At 32.8% G+C, this 18,496-nt stretch overlaps 1 pseudogene; it reads right to left on the bottom strand.

The window, feature by feature from the left end:
• Positions 1-2,148: 2,148 nt before the first annotated feature.
• On the bottom strand, positions 2,149-17,800 carry LOC125496463 (subtilisin-like protease SBT5.4; annotated as a pseudogene).
• Between the last annotated feature and the right edge of the window lie 696 nt (positions 17,801-18,496).

Genomic DNA, 18,496 nt, shown 5'->3' on the forward strand with positions numbered 1-18,496 from the left:
TTCTACGTGTATGAGGCATTTTAAAATTTATAAAATCACATATAAAATGACCAAGTTTCCAAGTTCAAGAAGCATAACATTACAACATATTATCAATCATATTTTACTTACTTAGGTTTATATTTTAATTTATTGTATTGCCTAACATAGTTAGTTCGTTATATTAAACTTATTTTATTTATTTAAACTTATCTTATCCGAGCTTATCTTATCTGAACTACTCTTATTTTTCTGAAATAAATTAAAATAAATTGAACAGAACAAAGCGTAAGTAAGTTGTATATTATTTGCAATATTGACACACGTATTTGATAATATATTCTCTCTTTGTCTCTCCTATCACATGGGGTCATTTTTAAATCTTAGTCTATTTCTTTGCTCTCCTCAATTATTGTGTCATGGTTGAATGGTGTACAAATGTTTTTTAGATATAATGAAGTAAAATATCTTGACGTAAGAATATTATGGAATATTATGATTTTTAACTTTAAGAATATCACAATTTAATATTGAATAATGAAGAAAAAGTATATGTTTATTATAGAAAAATTGAACATGTAAAATATATTATTCGTAGAGATTTAATTTGTCATTTCATCTTTTTCCTAACAATTAAATATAATTACCAGTAGTATGTAATAACATAAATGGGGTCACCTTCATTTTTCTCTCTTTACTCTTTCATATCCTCTGCCTTCTCTCTATAAACACTCATTGTAACCCTAAAACTCGTTGGAGATCCGGCGTCGCGCAGGTTTTCGGCGAGTTTCGTTGCTTTTCCTTCGCCTTTTCTGTCGGTTTTTTGCCGGTTTTTCTCGCCTTTTCTATCGGGGTTTTTTTTATCGCTTTCGTCGGCTTCATCGTATCACCATCGAGGTTTTTTCCGATCATAGCTGCTCCCTCCAGCCTCCTCTCCGCCACCCTCCTTTCGTGGACGCATCTTCCCTTCACGCCTCTTGTCCAGCCGTGTCTCCACCATCTTCCCCTCCCGCCATGTTTCGTGGTTAGTGTTTCCCTCCCCCCTATTTCGTGGTTAATGTCTCCCCCTCCCCTATTGTTCGTTTTTTGGGCCTCCCTCCCCATTCCCCCTTAGTGTGTATCAAGGAACAGTAAAGTACGGCTTCCCCTTCCCTCCCCCCCTTAGTGTTGTATTAAGGAAAAGTACAGTTACAGGGCTTCCCCTCCCCTTTTCCCCCTTAGTGTTGCTGTGTAGGGTGTTTCTCAAGGTGGTTGGCTTCCCCTCCCCCCTTAGTGTTTTGTAGGTGGTGGTGCCTTTATCCCCCTTCACCTGGTGTTTCTCTGGCTCTTTGAAGTGCGTCCCCTTTACCCACGTTAAGTTTAGTTAACTGATTTCGTTGTCGAGGTTTTGGTTGGATTAGTATGGTGTTATTGATTATTATGGTGGTGGTAATTGTTACATCAATCTGTCTCTGTAGTTGGTTAGGGTTTGCGTGGCAAGCGATTTCATGTTTGGGGTTTGTTTTATCCGATTTTAATAATAGGATGGTTCTTCCATATCTAACCTTGGTTAGATTTCATTCTCGCTTGGTAATGATTTTATTTATCATTGCCTTGACAAAACGAAATCTGAAGGCGGCCCCCCATTTATCAATTGGGGTTACAGCGCGTCAACTTATTTAGCTTCTCCTCACAGGAGAAGCCTGCATTACCCTTCCAAAAGGGTATTACATCACACAAGAATGTGACTCTTTCAACAAACTCGACCATCGAATTCCAGGTGACAGAAGGTCACTGGCATTGGTCTTGTTGCGAGTTCATAATCTCGCTGGTACCTAGTTACCCCGCTCGTGAAATCAGCTCTCTTCTCCTACTCCTTTTATCCGGATTCTGGCGATCGTCATCCACCAGAAGAAGCGTCATCCACCAGATCGAGCAGCTTTATTTTAGTTTATGTTATTTATGTTTTTGCAGTTGTTGTGTAAGAGCGAGTTCCGCTCAATTTAGTTTTTTATGTTCATTTGGTTGTTTTTAGCATTAAGATGTAATTTCGTTTTTCATTAATGTACAATTTCTTCGATGTCAAAAAAACAACTAAATAAAATTTGTCCATCACACGGAATCTAAAGTAGTAGAAGTATATTACACATGGTTATTTTCCTAAAAAAAAAATTACACTTGGTTATTAACTTAGGCTTTTTGGGCCTTGACTACAATAGGGGTTCTGACAACATGTTTAGCATCAGACCAAACCAAACTTCCAAATATGTAATCACTGGAAGATGATTAATATCAGCTGTAAAAATAAGTTTGAACTTGATTTGTTCATCCTTTTTAGAGAACACCAAAGTCTTAGGCTCCACAACAATTGAAACCCCAGTGGGTGCTTCGATGCGTGGAATGTATGTGCCTGGCTGTCCAACATTTGTCAACTCTCGAGTAACAATTGCTTTGCCGGTAAAGTTAGGAATAGATATGGAGGGATAATTAAAATCCAAGATATTGAAGGAGCTTGGACATTTATAAGAATGTTGTTTACTGAACTTTTCCAAGATTGTATTGTTATGAGGGAATGTGCAAAGGAAATTAAGGTAATCATATTGATTGAGGTTATAAATCAATCCGGGATCCATTGCAAGGTTGGGTCTCACATGGCCCGTCCCATATGCAAAAGGTGTGGCAGCACTCGCGTTATCACAGTCACGTATTGGCATCCCAGTGTTGTCTAGGGGACTTGCTGCAATAATATTAAGAATCGTAATAAATAAATGATGACTAGTGAGGTTCCATACCCATATGCATCATGCATTTATTTTATCAAGTATATATTTAATGTATGAGTTTTACTAGACGTCTCATTGTTAGATGTCAAAATGACATATAATTGGTATTTGGAGGTACCAAATTAAGTATAATTGGTAACAAAGTTCAAAATTGATACCAAAATTTACTTACATTTTGGTACCAAGTAAGTATAAATGGTACCAAAACTCAAAGTTGATACCGAAGTTTAGTTACACTTTGGTACCAAGTAAGTATAACTGGTACCAAAGCTCATGTTGATGCCAAAGTTTACTTACACTATGGTACCAATAAGCGTTATTTTGGTATTGGTACCAACTTTAATGAAATTTGGTACTAGCTTCATGGATTAGTCATACATTTATCTTTTGCATGAAATGTCAATAATGCCCTGTGAAATGCCATTTTCGCAACTCATGATGAGACACTAATAATTTACCGTAATATATGTACGTACCAGTTGTCATAATTGCGGATTTGATGGCTGCAGTTGTCCAATCAGGATGAATTTTTTTAATAAGAGCTGCAATACCTGCTACATGAGGAGCTGCCATGGATGTTCCACTTGTCATAAAGTATGGAGTTTTATATTTACTAGGAGGAAAGGCTGCGAGAATATCTACCCCAGGAGCAGTAATATCAGGCTGTACGGTAGATAAATAGGAAAATTAGTACCAAAATATATATATATATATATATGTATATGTATATATATATATATACATATGTATATATATATATATATACATATATATACATATACATATGTATATATATAGATATACATATATATATATATATATATATATACATATGTATATATATATATATACATATGTATATATATATATATACATATGTATATATATATATATACATATGTATATATATATATATATACATATGTATATATATATTGTTGTGCTTTAATGAAATCTTCTTATGGTACGAACCACTAAAAATAAGCAAAAAGTTCATAAATTAAGCAAAAAAAAAAAATGAGCAAAAGCATAAAATGAGTAGATACATAAAATGAGCAAAAACGTTGTCAAATGAACATAAAAATGTTAAATAAACAAAAAAAAAACTAAGCAAATCATAAAATGACCAAAAACATTGCTAAATGAGTAAAGTATTCTTAAAATAAGGAAAAATGAGAGATTCTCACTGTTCTCATCATAAGGGTGGTTTTCATATGAACTTATATATATATATATATATATATATATATATATATATATATATATATATATATATATATATATATATATATATTGTGTATATGGGTGTGGAGATAGTAACTATGAAATCGATAGAAGATATTTGAAGAAAACTAAGGGGGGAAAACAGAGAGGAGCGACCACATAGCGCTCGCTCCTCAGCACATTAGTTTCAAAAATTTGAGGTAGATTTAGACGCGAGCGTGGAGCACATTTTCTTGATAAACACTGAGACAATATGACTGTAGATTGAGAAAGAAATTCTTCTAGAGAGAGTTCTAATTATGGACAATGTAGATATGTAATTGTCTCCTTGTATCATCATCTCATATTCAAAGAGCCGAGTTTGCGATTTTCTCCCTTTTTGAAAGGTTTCCACATTAATCTTTTTTATATTATTATTTCTTGATTTCTTTATTCTTGTTTGTTGTTTTCAACAAATCATACTTTGATTGCTCGATTTATTAGCATCAACAGTGTTTATTCCTAACAAGTGGTACTAGAGTTATCTTGAATAGTTGTACAGCTAGATCGTATTGGTTGAATTGGTATACTAGAAAATGGATGGGTGAGGATCAATAACATTGATGGTAGGATTTCAAATTTTAGAAGATGAAGATTGAGGATTATCTATACCTTAAAGATGTGTACCAACTTGAAGAAGCATGCAATAATGAAAGACGTTGGACGACATTGGATCGTAAAGCATTAGGTGTGGTTCAATTGATATTGGAAAAAGCTTGTTGCTTTAATATTGACGTGAAAACAACAGTGAGGTTGATCAAGACTTTTTTAGATACGTACAAGAAACCTTATCTTTTAGATAAGTTATATCTGATGCTTCATTTTTTGACCTTGAAATGATTGATGATGAATTCTGCAGCGGGAGGAGACACAGTTGGAGATCTAAGCAAGGAAAGTCAAGGGGTAAGAGCAGTGGAAGAGTTGGTAGGCAAAACATGAGTGCTGGGATTACATACATATATATACATACATACATATATATATACATACATATATATGTATATATATATATATATATATATATATATATATATATATATAAAGGCCACTATATGAGAAAGTGAATTGCAAAAAACTGATAAGGGGAAGAAAAAGAAGAATGAGGATCAAAATAGTGATGAAGAAAGTGATGCTTGGACAAACTCTGTCACGGAGCATCTTCCTGATGCTTTAATTTGGTTGTATGCAATGCATTGAACTTAACAAGTTCACAGATCTTGGATTTCGGTTCTTCATTTCGTTTTTGCCTTGCAAAGAGTTTTTCAGAATGTGAGATATGAGAAGCTCGGAATGGTGTACCTTGCGTATAGTAGACCATTGAAGGTTAAAGGGCAAGGGAGATGTGAGTTTGAAGCTTGCAAGTATGCATATGTTTCAATTTAAGGATGTTAATTTCATCCTTGATCCAAAGAAAAACTTATTAGTCAACTTGACAACCTGCTACAAGGTAGAGTTCGAGACTGCTTCCTGAAAAGTTGTTATGGTTGCTCTTGTAATAGCTCGAGAAGTAAGTAGTGGAGTGATGTTCATCAAAAGGAACATGACAAAGGTAGCAAAGGAAGGGAGGAGGGAAACTTCACCAAGGGTGGTGTCTATCGGTCAGAATTTTGAATATAGTAAGCTTATGAAGAATACTGTAGGGTTAAAGTTGGTGTCTCTTTTTTCTATAGAGGATCGTGGAATAAAAATGGTGAAGATGGCACACATGAGACTGGTGCTTGAGAAATGGATCCTAAAGAAGGGTTCTTAGGATGGTAGTGTCGCCGGAATGCTTATAGAACTATGAAGAGTCCTTTTAGTTGTGTTGTAATGATCGAGACTCGAGGTCGAGTGAGGTCTCAATCTGGGTTTTTTTATGAGGAGGAAGTAGATTTGTGTTGGTGATATATGAAACGTGATGATGACAAATCAGGATCGATGACTATATTTATTCGAGAAGTAATCGTCATTTATACTGGTCTCCAAGTGGGATTTTATTGGTTATATGGATGTAGACATAAATCATGAATTATAGTGACGATTGTTGAATAATAACTAAATAGAGAGGAGTAACCTAGAGGAGTGCCAATACCTCAGTGCATCGATTTTATCATATTCGAGGCAGAAATTTTGAGCGAGCGTAGAACGCTCACTCTTAATGAAGAAGGAGCAGGAGCTCCTTAATGAAATTCAATATTTTGCGATTTTACGTATTTCACTTGGACTATAATAGTAACCTACAAAAATTGTTATTAGGCTGTCAAGGTCGAAAAATTTATTAATTAAGAGAGAAATTCATTTCGAGGGACTTCTAAGAGAGATTAGAGAGTCTAGAAAGATCGAATAGTCTCTATGTATCATCATCTCATATTCAAAGTCGTAGTGCAGTGTTTGTGGTTTTCTCCCTGTTAGAAGGGTTTTCACAGTAATGTTGAATGTTATTTATCGTTCTACTTCTTTATTATTGTTTATTGATTTCTGCAAATTCGATTATTTGATTTGTTAGCGCCTACAATGTTTATTCCTAACAATATATTCTTTTTGTTAGGGTTTTTGTTCTATTCAAAATAAAAAAATTTGTACTATATATTTAATAAAAAGTTCTTGAATGAAATGAGTGTATAATAAATTATTGTGAGACAAGGATAATTTTTTCCCCTAAATATATAACTATTACTTGTATAGAAGTGACCAATTTAGGGTTAATAGTTACTCTTTTTTCAAAAGTAACCCAATTCAACTTGAAAAGTCACCTCTTTTAACTTAAAAGTAACTCATTTTAACTAAAAGCAATGCTTTGAGAATAAATTTTAAATAATAGTAATTGGCCTGTAATTATGTAATAATAGACAATTTTAATATTTATATATGTTTGAGGAATGTTTGGCCACGATAATTCCAACTTCAACAGTTCCACTTTTCATAATCTCAATACCAAGTTATTCTAAAATAGTTTCAACTTTCAACTATTGGAGACGTCTCAAAAATTATTCCGGTGCGACTTGTTCTTGATTAAACAAGTAATTTCTCACACACTCTCTCTCTCTTTCCATTTCACAGTGCATGGCCTAAAACGATTCCTTTTCCCAAAGTTACCATTGTACCCTGTTCATCACCTATATTTTCTATAACCAGTCAATATTTTCTATAACCAGTCATGCACTCGATGCATGCAAAAGCATGTCGAAAATTAAATTAATTGTTAAATACATCTAATGAATCATGAATTTTTATGTTTTTAATCAGTTTATCCCACTAAATCAGAAATTTTAAATGATATCTTTTTGCTTTGTCTTTATTATCTTTTTATTTTTTTAATTAATTAAGTACTTACATTTCTTTTTTATTTTTACTTTTTACTTTTTCTATTTTTTTATATTCCACCTCTATTGTGATATATAATAGAGATTCCCTACTCATCACCTAGATTCTCTAAAATTCCTTGCTCGGCTGCTCATGAACTTCAACGGCTTAAAAGTATAACCCGTTCTCTTTACTCTTCAACCAAACTCAACCACAACACTTAACTCGGCAACGACAACATCGACCTTCAATAATATATCAACTAAAATCGATCACCGTCAACCTCGCTCAAACCTAGAAAAAAAATGAGCAATCTCTAATATAAAAATGCAAGTCTTAATTGGGGTTACTAAACACAGCCTCACTTTACTAACGCAGCCCAAAAAACCCTTATAATCAAATTCTTTATATAAAAATCTCTCTCTCTCTCTCTCTCTCTCTCAAAATATTCTCTCCTCCTCCTTTCTAACTGTTAGAGGAAAAAACTTCATAGACGACCTAATTCACAAATTTTAATCTGATACTCAATGGACGATAATTTTGACTCAAGCGAATTTCAATCTAATTGTTGTTCATTTTTTTCGTCATTATGCATTATCGGGCGATTATTATGCATCGATTTGCCTTATTTCATGCAATCTGCATGAAATCGAATAGACTGTTTCGTTCAATATGCACGAAATAGTTTATTCTGTTTCATGCAGATTGCACGAAACAGTCTATTCTGTTTCCTGCAGATTGCACGAAATAGTAAATTTGAACCTTCAATAATTTTCGCAGCTTTCTTACAAATTTTAACTCGCAATTTACTGTTTGCTGTTTTGAAACCACGAAAATGGAGAAAGGAGGAAGAGAAATCAGTGAATTTGTTGTGTTCTTATGGAGAAATCACTCGAAAATGGAGGAATTATTATAAATTAAATTGGTACAACGAAAAAAGCCAGAGAAACGGTAGAGGGAGAAACTAGGCAGAAATTGGTAGATGGTGAATGAAATTATGAGGGGTATTTTAGATATTTTACTAGGCCGCATTAGTAAAGTGAGGTTGCATTTAGCAACCATGATTTGTAACTGCACCAAAAATGAATTCGAGGGGAAAAAACTTTGTCTATCCGCCGGGTAGACTACCCATCACTAATAAAGACTTATTGAGAGTGGTTATGAAATTTAATTCAACATAATTAATATTTTTTTAATGTTCTATTAATAGTAGATTGTCTACACTCTACCTAGTGGTTAGGTCATAGGTGTAGTAATTGATACTCCTTCCGTTTCAAAATATAAGGCATTCTCTTTACGAAAATTTTCTTTGATCATAAATATCTCTCATAGTATGATAAGTAAAATTATAAAAATTATACCGTTAGATTGGTCATGAAAATACTATAATTATATCAATTTTTTAAATTTTTTATCCACATAAATTGAAAGTATTTAACGGTCAAAGTTCGAACTTTAACATTGTGTGTGCCTTATATTTTGAAACGGAGGAAGTGATGAATTTAAGCTCTTATAAATTGATAATGAATTTAATTAAGCTTTTAATTAACATGAACCAATTACACTTAAGCATGAGGGCCATCAATGGTTGTCTTGGTGGTGGCTAGAAGCAATTCTGATCTTTAGCTGAAAATCGAGGACATACTATATCTACCCACTTGGTGGATTACCCACTCCTAACAGATAATTAAAAATAATTTTTAATGTTGAGTTGGATATCCCCTTATATTAAATTATATCAGTAATGGCTCAATTACCCACTCATCAACCAAGTTTTATCCATATGAAAAATCAAAATTTGACTCAATCATATCAAAATAGTTGTCTTAAACGCATAGATTACTTCATTAGTTAGAAGTTAGAACCTTAATTTAAATTTGGAAAAATAAAAAAAATTAAATTCAATCAAAATTCCAAATCATATTTCTAGGTAAGAAACAAAAATAGAGTAGAAAAAGAACATAGCGTACTCCCTCTTTTTCTCTTTGGTTCTTTGTATCTAGTTTGTTAGGTGGGATAACTTGAATTCTTACATGTCAGATGTGGGAAAGAAAGTAGAAAGAGTATATTTGAAAGAAGCCCCTATAATTGGGTTACTTAGACATAACTCCTTATTAGGAATGAGGATTATAAAAAGCCCATGATCTGGAATTATTTTGATCAATTTTTCCTATATTTAAAACAAATTTTAAAATAAATCTAAATAGATATGGCATCAACTTCTTTTCTCATACATTAATAGAAATAAAAGTCAAGTTTTAAGTTATTATAATTTTTAAAAATTACTTTAATTTAAAGTAAAAAGAAGAATGGGTATGTAATTAAGTAACTAACTTGGTCACTATGTTAATTTCTTTGTTAGTTATGTTTGCCCAGGTCAAATAAGATAACAGTTAAATAAGTAGACAAGATGATGATGATGAAGGATTTGAACCTTTAAAATTCCAGGACTAAGTTTGCTTGGACCCCTAGATGAGAAACAACCCATGATCGGAGCAGGCTTTGTTCCCAATGAAGTATTTGCTGTAGTGAATGACGCAGTAGGATTCCTGTCACATGCGTTGTAATTATTATTATTATTAACCCAAATCGAAATTAAAGTATATAGTTAAGAGTTAATAATAGATCTTGCCTTGTGGAGTTGATATAGCCAAAAAGAGTTTCGCTATCCTTGTAATTAATAATAACAGTTGGGAGAAGATGAACTTGGCCCTGTAAAATGCGTGATCCTAGCTTCTCGTCACTTGCTAAGATTAGACCGGCAGCGCCAAGTTGTCTGGCATACACGCTATCAATAGTATCCATTGCGGACTCTGTAATGAATAATGTATAACGACACACTAAAATCTTTCCTTTGACCTTGGCGGGATCCAGAGCTGAACTTCCACACCATAAACTAGATCCATAATACGTATCAGACAAACAAAATTACATGTTTGATATCAAACAAATTCAAACTACAAGTATAATGGAACAAATAACTAATATTTATGAATTTCGGAATCTAATTTTTCATAATGGTTTGTAGCTGGCTTATATTATATTATCGACATGATAATTAATTGTATAAGATAGGATATAAAGCAAAAAGAAGGGAATTAGCTAACTTACGCATCAGTGATATTAGCGTTAGGAAGATGAGCTTCTGCACCATTGATTAATGGGTAGAATTTATCATCGATCGGGCCTAAAGGTTCAACAAATCGTTTACCCTACAATAGTTAAATCAAAGATATTAGAGTAGTTAGGAGCACAATTCTATATATATATGAATTTCAGCAAATTCGACCACAATAGTAAGGTAAGGTTCGTTGACGTATGAAAGCTAGGTGTATAATGTAGGGTAGAGATTAATTTAATTTATTGTAAAAAGTTGATGTGGAAATTATTGGTGTACTATTTTACTGGAGGGAGGGTTAATTAGGTCATTTAAAGTGTAGAAAGAAAAAACGAGATAGTGCTTGAAATATGAAGCTCTTCCACGAATTTCATAATAGAAGAAGTATATATATATATATATATATATATATATATATATATATAATTATATATATATATGTGTGTGTGTGTGTGTGTGTGTGTGTGTGTGTGTGTGTGTGTGTGTGTGTGTGTGTGTGTGTGTGTGTGTGTGTGTGTGTGTGTGTGTGTGTGTGTGTGTGTGTGTGTGTGTGTGTGTGTGTGTGGTTGTCACAAACATAAACATGTATGTACCTTGATCTTTAGATGGTTTCCCAAAATGATGTAGGAAGAAATCTCTCTGTCTACAGTTGATGCAGCAACAGTTAACACCCATGGGGCTGTGTTTTCAACTGTTTGTGGCGAGGGTCCAGTATTTGATGCAGAAGCGACTACGAGAATATCATTCTTCATAGCATGAAAAGTACTAATTGCAACAGCATCCTTTGTATATTCCACAAATTCATTTGGTCCCATGGACAAATTAATGATATCTACGCCATCATCCATAGCAGCTTCAAAAGCAGCCAACATATCCATTTCACTAGTGATAGCTTTTTCATCAGGGACTAGAGATTTCCATATTATTTTATAGGCTGCCACACGTGATTTTGGTGCCGTTCCTTTTGCAGTCCCATTTGCTAGTCCATGACAGCTAACTCCAGGGACAAAATTACCTCCAGCTGTTGATAGTGTATGAGTGCCATGACCATTGATATCATCTCTAGGGCTCAACGTATCATTAAAGCTCACGTTCATTGACTTAGCTTGTATCATAACACCTTTGTAAAAGTATCTCCCTCCTATCAACTTCCTGAAATACGTATACGACAAGTATATTAATACATCGCAATATTAATTGCGCAACTTAATTTACCCAAGCGTAGTATCTCTTGTGAGTCAAGATTGTGAGGTACAAAATCTTACCACTATACCAAAACTAAGATTTGCTTGGTTTCGCATTGTTTAACACAACTTCGAATTGTAATTATATATTAATTTTTCAAACTAATAAGCTAAATTGAAACCACTAACTTATTGCATTTGAATGCTGGATCGTGCTCATTTGCACACGCTCCTTTAAACTTTTTGGGAATAGGGCCAAAGCTTTTGTCAGAAAAGCTCTCACTTTCCGGCCAAACACCTGTCCAAAATATATGTCAATAGTTGTTAGGAGGAAATTGTTATTAACAGGTAGTAAAAAACCCGTAAATGACTGATTATTTGAGTATATACATTTCATTTTATTTTTTTACAAAAACAATTAGTAATCAAAGATTCTGAATCTTTTTTAATTGTAAAGTGAAATATATTTCTTCATTATTAAGTTGTTGTTATGAAGTTGATAGAATCCACCTATTTCACAAATTGTTAAGTACCGAACAAGTTTGACAATTTTTTTTTTTTACTTTTGTTGATTCACCTAACAAGTGTACATCGAAGTAATTAGTGATTCTTGCACATCCGAAATACTATTTTCACATCCAAAACCTATATTTGCACATCTAAATACAATGTCTGCACATCCATAAATTATGTTCCCATATCCAAGATGCATATTTGCACATGCAAAACCTATATTTCACATCTGGATTGCAGATTTGCACATACAAGAAGTATGCTTACACATCCAAAACGTATGTTTGCATAAGTAAAGACTATTTCTACATGGAAACAACATATTGCACATCCAAGACTATACTTGCACGTCTAAAATCATGCTTGACATCCATAATGTGTGTTTACACATCCAATGATTAGGTTTGCACATCTAAAGAATATGTGTACTCATTTAAAATTAAACTTGCACATCCAACACTTATACTTGCACATTCAAGGCGTGTTTTTACACATCCGAAAATTTTAGTTGCCAAAAAAAGGAAAAACAAAACATTACAATGTTGTTTGGTACCAAACAGTGTGTATTTAGCCTTTTTCAAACCAATATATGGACGTACCCAGCTGACATATCCTTATACGAGTCCCCAAGTGATTTCCTATCATTGTTACCCAGAAACAATATGCCCAAATAATATTCATTTTAGTAACTATTTATTTCTATTAAATTGTTCTATATTCTCCATTAGTGGTACTCTCAAATATAGAAGGAAAAATTGACCTTCCCGATCCAAATGTGGTTGGTGTTCAATTTTAAAGGTACCAACTTTTAATTATCTTAAAGTGGTCTCAATTTTTTGGGAGTATGCTCTCAAAACGGTTCTTTAGCTTAGTTAAATTGCTAAAAAGGTTATTTGAACACATAATATTCATCTGATGACCAATTTCGCAAGTTAACTTATTTGAAATACCGTTTTGGGAAGAAACTCGCACAAAGTTGGGACCGCTTTGATATAAACAATAGATCTTTCAAAATGAACGAACTGTTGTTAATTTTTTTCAATATGAAAAGATGGGTAAGAAAAAGCCAAAAAAACTTGTTAGTTCCAAAAGGGAAAAGCAAAAAAAAACTTGCCACTATCAATATTTGCTATGATCATGCCATCTCCGTAGTTTGCTTTCTCCCATATCGAATCTTTGGATTCTGGTGCCTCTTTCGGCGGATAATGTAATCCCAAGAAATCCAGTGATTGAGTTGTTGCCATCTTAAGATTTCTATTTTCAAAAATCGATGCAACATTAGGATGTTCTGCAAGAAAATCACCAAGTAAAATTATACATATCCTCACAAATCTATTATTTTATTTATTAGAAAAGATAATTAGTCCGAATACCAACCCCTACTAAGCTACTAGCATGCAGAGCACACTAACACAGAGGTTGGGTACAAGGTTAAACAGTCGAAAGATAACAAGTCTAAAGGCCCATTGCCACCACAAGTGAATTCCCTAATATATTGTTGGGATGAGGATTCGAACCCTGGGAAAATGTCCTAAAATTCGAGGTGGTACTCCACTGAGTTACCACATCTTCCTCATACCCTCATAAATCTATAATTATACGAAAATTTAATTCCATGCATTACTAGTATTACTAGTATTACTATGTATTATTATTTTATTACTATTATATATAACTTTTAGTAATGATAATGATAACAATAATGATAATAATAATATAATAATACTAATAATGATAATATAATAATAATAATAATAATAATAATAATAATAATAATAATAATAATAATAATATTCAAGTCATGTATACTGATGTTTTTTCAAAAGTTCTCAAATTTTATTGTTTATTTGAGTTTGTTTCCTCTGATTGCTTCTTTAATACCTCTCATGATTGATTTAAATTGAATTTAGCAGGCTACTTATAATACTAAGATGCATCTTTCTTTAGAAATCTCATTTTTTAAGTTACTCTACAGTTAACTGCGCTTGGGTAGGAGTAGTCTTAGGATAGGTTACAACCGAGGATGTTTATCATGATGCACAAAAGTGATGACAAAATGTGCAGTAAGAACTTGTCTTTGTTTGTAGGACACTTGTTGGCCCAAGATACGCATTGGTTAATGATAAACTCGACTCCAAGGTTAGTTGCCTAGTCGGGGAGGATGCTGGAGCTATATAATTGGTTGTGGTAGAATATGTTATTAGTGATTAGACTGGGGCTAACCACATGTTGGGCCGAACATGTGAAGTCCTAAGTGAAACGAGGTCGTTGCTTGCCTGAAGTGGGGTATTTAATATCCCTCATGATTATTGTTTTAAAAGACATTTAGCATACTACTTATACTAATAAAATATATTTTTTTTAGAGAGTTCATTTCCTAAATTACTCCAAAGTCAAGTCTGCTTGGCTGGGAGTAGTCTTCAAATGGGTGACCTTTTATGAAATTTATCAGGGTGTACTTAAGGAAAAGTACATTGGAAGAACTTGTGTTGGTATGGGAGGATAATTGTTGGTCTTAGATTTGCATTAGTGAAGATAGAATCGAGCCCGTTTAGGGTCAGAGTGTTACAAGACTTACAACTTCTCAATTATCTACTGAATTTAGTTCACAGACGTTGATGTTTTTTTCCCAGTTTATGGAGTATATTGAAAATCATATGTTGAGTGCATCTGGTTTGTAATTGTTGGAATTGATAGACATATAGGTTTTGGAGAAGAATTGAAGGGATAATTTCTTGAATTAAAGAAATGTTGAAATACGTGATTTTAGGCGTGTTTTTTTTAATAAAAAGGGAAGAAGAAAAAGGCATTGTCTCAGGTAAATGTTCTCTATTGTAATGCAAAACAGAAGGGTTAAGCATGACACTTGTTGTTTACTCTTTTTTCCAATTTCAGGAAAGGAATAGAGAGAGCTTATGCCAGACAATTGTTCTCTACCACTAAGCATAAACAAGGATTCTATCTATAGTTCTATAAACTTTGTAGAGCGCTTAGCAGAAAAATGGTATGCTCCGAATATGTTTTATAAAACCTATTCTCTTTGCCCTTTATTATAATAGTGTTTGAAAAAGGTTTAAGGAGTACTGTTTCTTAATAACATATTGAATTCACTTTCCCATTCTTAAGTATTAGGTAAACCTTCACTTAATTTTACAAACATTAAAAAAAATTATACATCATCTATATAAAAGAGGAACATTATAGGAGCATGAATAATACCAAATAGGATTGTCATGTTTTTTTTAAATAGAGTTCTATAGTATATCCTCCGTCCCCAAAAGGATTTGCCATATCTTCTTTTCATGTGTGCCAATGTAAAATATGTATCATTAATATCTTTAGTTATATATTAGTAAAGATTGTCAAATTTTGATTTTCGTAATTTAGTAACTCAGATGAATCAAACAATGCCTTATAAGACTATAATTTTTTATATATCGGAAAAAATTTAGATTTGCAAAGATGGGACGAATGAAATTAGGAAAAAAGAACGGTAGAAAAAAAATGTCAAGATAAAAAATCGATATTCTTCACAAAACAGACTCACCAAGATTCGAATTATATACCGGTTGATGAAAAACCCGTTATCTTACCAACTACTCAACTTTATTTTTAACTAGTATATTCGTAGTACTAGGTTAAGTACTAAATTTCGGGGGCCCTCTAGTACCAGGGCCTTATGCGGTCGCCCATCCTACACCTTCCAAGAACCTCCTTTGAGATTAACAAGCACATATTGTCGCACAACATTGGTTTAACTTTAGTTCTCCATTTAGTTTCTCTAGCTACTATTTTGCCTATCTCTTAGTTATTTTGTTTCAGCTGATGTCAAAATAAAAAACAATTTTGCATCTTCAATTTCTTATCAACACTTTGTAATGAACCACACCACTAAAACATAAAATTGAGGTAAGTAATCCCATATTTTTGGCTGAACAAATTTATCCATTATGTTACAAAACCAATCATTCTTGAATAATTGAAGATTAAAGCGAAAATAATTATTGAAGAAAATAGAAGTTGAGTGTGAAAGCTAATTAAAATAAAAACCTAGGGTGTGTGGTTGGATAGAAAATATTTCCAACATCTAGCGAAAAACTCAATCATTCTAATTTTCCTTTAATTTGTTTGGTTGATGACTTTCCTTTGAACTCATTATCCTGTGTTTATGTTGTGTTATTGTTTAATAGAGTGGGGGAGATGTGGCTTCCCTTGCCTCCCTAGGGAAAGTAATTTTCTACCCTTGGACAATGAAGTTTAACCCATAATTTCCCTTGCTTGATCCTACCAAAGCAAATAGAGGGAAATAATTTTCCTGAAAAAGACTTTCCTCACAGCCGAACGCACCCCTAATGAGAATTGAGGAATAATTGACCAAGTGGGGAGCACTGAAGTAACATAAAAATAATAATTTGGGTACCCTAGTAGTCTTTAAATATAAAAATGGGGCCTATTGCCTAATCCTTATCGTGCCTCTTTTAGATCAAGTAACTCGGTTAGGGTATTTTCGGACACCTCTATTAAGCATGGTAAATAATTTCTCTTGAACTTTATTAGGAATGTTACGGATAATAAAGTAATATAGATTCCTAATACTAATTATATACTTATTGAAAGTATTCCTAAGATAATAACATATTGCTAAAGTTATTATCATCATTTTACTATCTGTAATATTCCTAATAAAACTTTAATGTTAACCAAGAAATGAGAACAAAACGCGAGCGAGCGTGGTGAACTAATTAAGAAAGCTAAATTTGAACAAAAACATTAATATTAATCTGTATCATATGTCTTACTTGCAAGTTCATTGGCCTCCTCTTCATTTAAAGTTGCAGCGAAGCCATTAAAAATCTTGTTATAAGAATATATCATCCTTTCGGAAGGATTAGAATCACTGTTACATAGATTCATGAATATAAATATAAATGTACTCATTAAGAAAAAGAGAAATTAAAGAAGTAATAAAAAACATATATTTAAGAAGTTGTATCTCATACCTCCTTAATACTGAGGAAATCAATTCATGGTGCGAGTTTGTAATAATTTCAGAACTAGATGATAAACGAGGTTCCGCATGGTGAGATCCTAAGTAGATAATGTAGTGCTACATATGAAAAATATCAACAAAATTACAATCAACATTTTCAATATATACTAGCCTTATTATATGGATTTCATAGTCACATTGATAATTGTAATTTACTCCCTCCGTTTCCTAAAGATCTTCCTTGTTACTGTTCCTACAGATATCAAGGAGGATCCAGTTGTGTGGGATGTGGGGTGGGTAAAGTAGGAGAGAGAGGGGTTAAAATAAATAAACAAATAAAAAGGGGTTAAAATTGAATTAATAATGTAATGGTGGACCATATGATAGGCACATGAGAGGGTAAAAAGGGGAAAACAAATTCCAAATAAGGAATAAAGTAAAAGAGCGAAGATCTTTTGAAAATGCACTTAAACGGAAAGAGAGAAGATCTTTAGGAAACGAGGGGAGTAAATTAGTAATGTGACAACTAATTTAAGTAGAATAATTTTGTTTTTAAATGATTTATGATTAATAAAATCATGTTTATCATTAAGAAATCAAGATGGCCAGATTGAGAACTTACCTTAGGGTAAGCAAAGATAGGTACTTGCTGCAATGAAGAAAGAAGAACTAGTGATAAAAAATAATTTAAAAGCTTTAGAATTTTCATTATTAAAATTATGTATATTTGATTTTCTTATCGTCTACCTTAAACTCTTTCCTCTCTTTTATCTTTTCTTTTTTACTCGAGCTAAAATGAGAAAGCTTGATAATTGTATGTAGTTTTCTTGATTCAAATCAGAGAGATAGTAATACACTTTTTTAAAGAGTATATAGTTCTATAATTAGTTCTCTATAAAAAGAAAGGTTCCAAATTTAGAGAAGGAATAGTTCTCCATTCTTTGAATATTTAGATTAATTACAAGTGTATCTCTCTTACATGAAGAGCTTTTCAAATACTTTTTCAAATTTTTTATCCGAATTATTCTCCTTGTTGGTTATATATATATATTTTTTTTCCTATTTTGGTGCAAATAGATTTACTGTACGTGAAACATTGAACTTTTTTTTAGAAGGAAAACAAAAGCATCCAAAATGACCCGGGTGATGCAGCTTCGGAAGGAAGATCAATTGAGGCAAGCTCACTAGTACAAATTGAGGCATATGCCCTCCTCTTTGGAATTAAGGAGTGTCGCACTCGTAACATAAAAAACCTGGAGGTTTGGTCTGATGCTAAAATAGTGGTGGAGAGTGTGCGGGACGATGCGAAGCCGGCATCCTCAATAGGAAACATAATTTTGGAAATACGTTTATTATTACGTGATTTTGAGTCAGTTTGTATAACTACTCGAACTCATAGGGAAGA

The sequence above is a fragment of the Beta vulgaris genome, chromosome 4 (genome assembly GCF_026745355.1).
Source record: "Beta vulgaris subsp. vulgaris cultivar EL10 chromosome 4, EL10.2, whole genome shotgun sequence".
NCBI lineage: Eukaryota > Viridiplantae > Streptophyta > Magnoliopsida > Caryophyllales > Amaranthaceae > Beta > Beta vulgaris.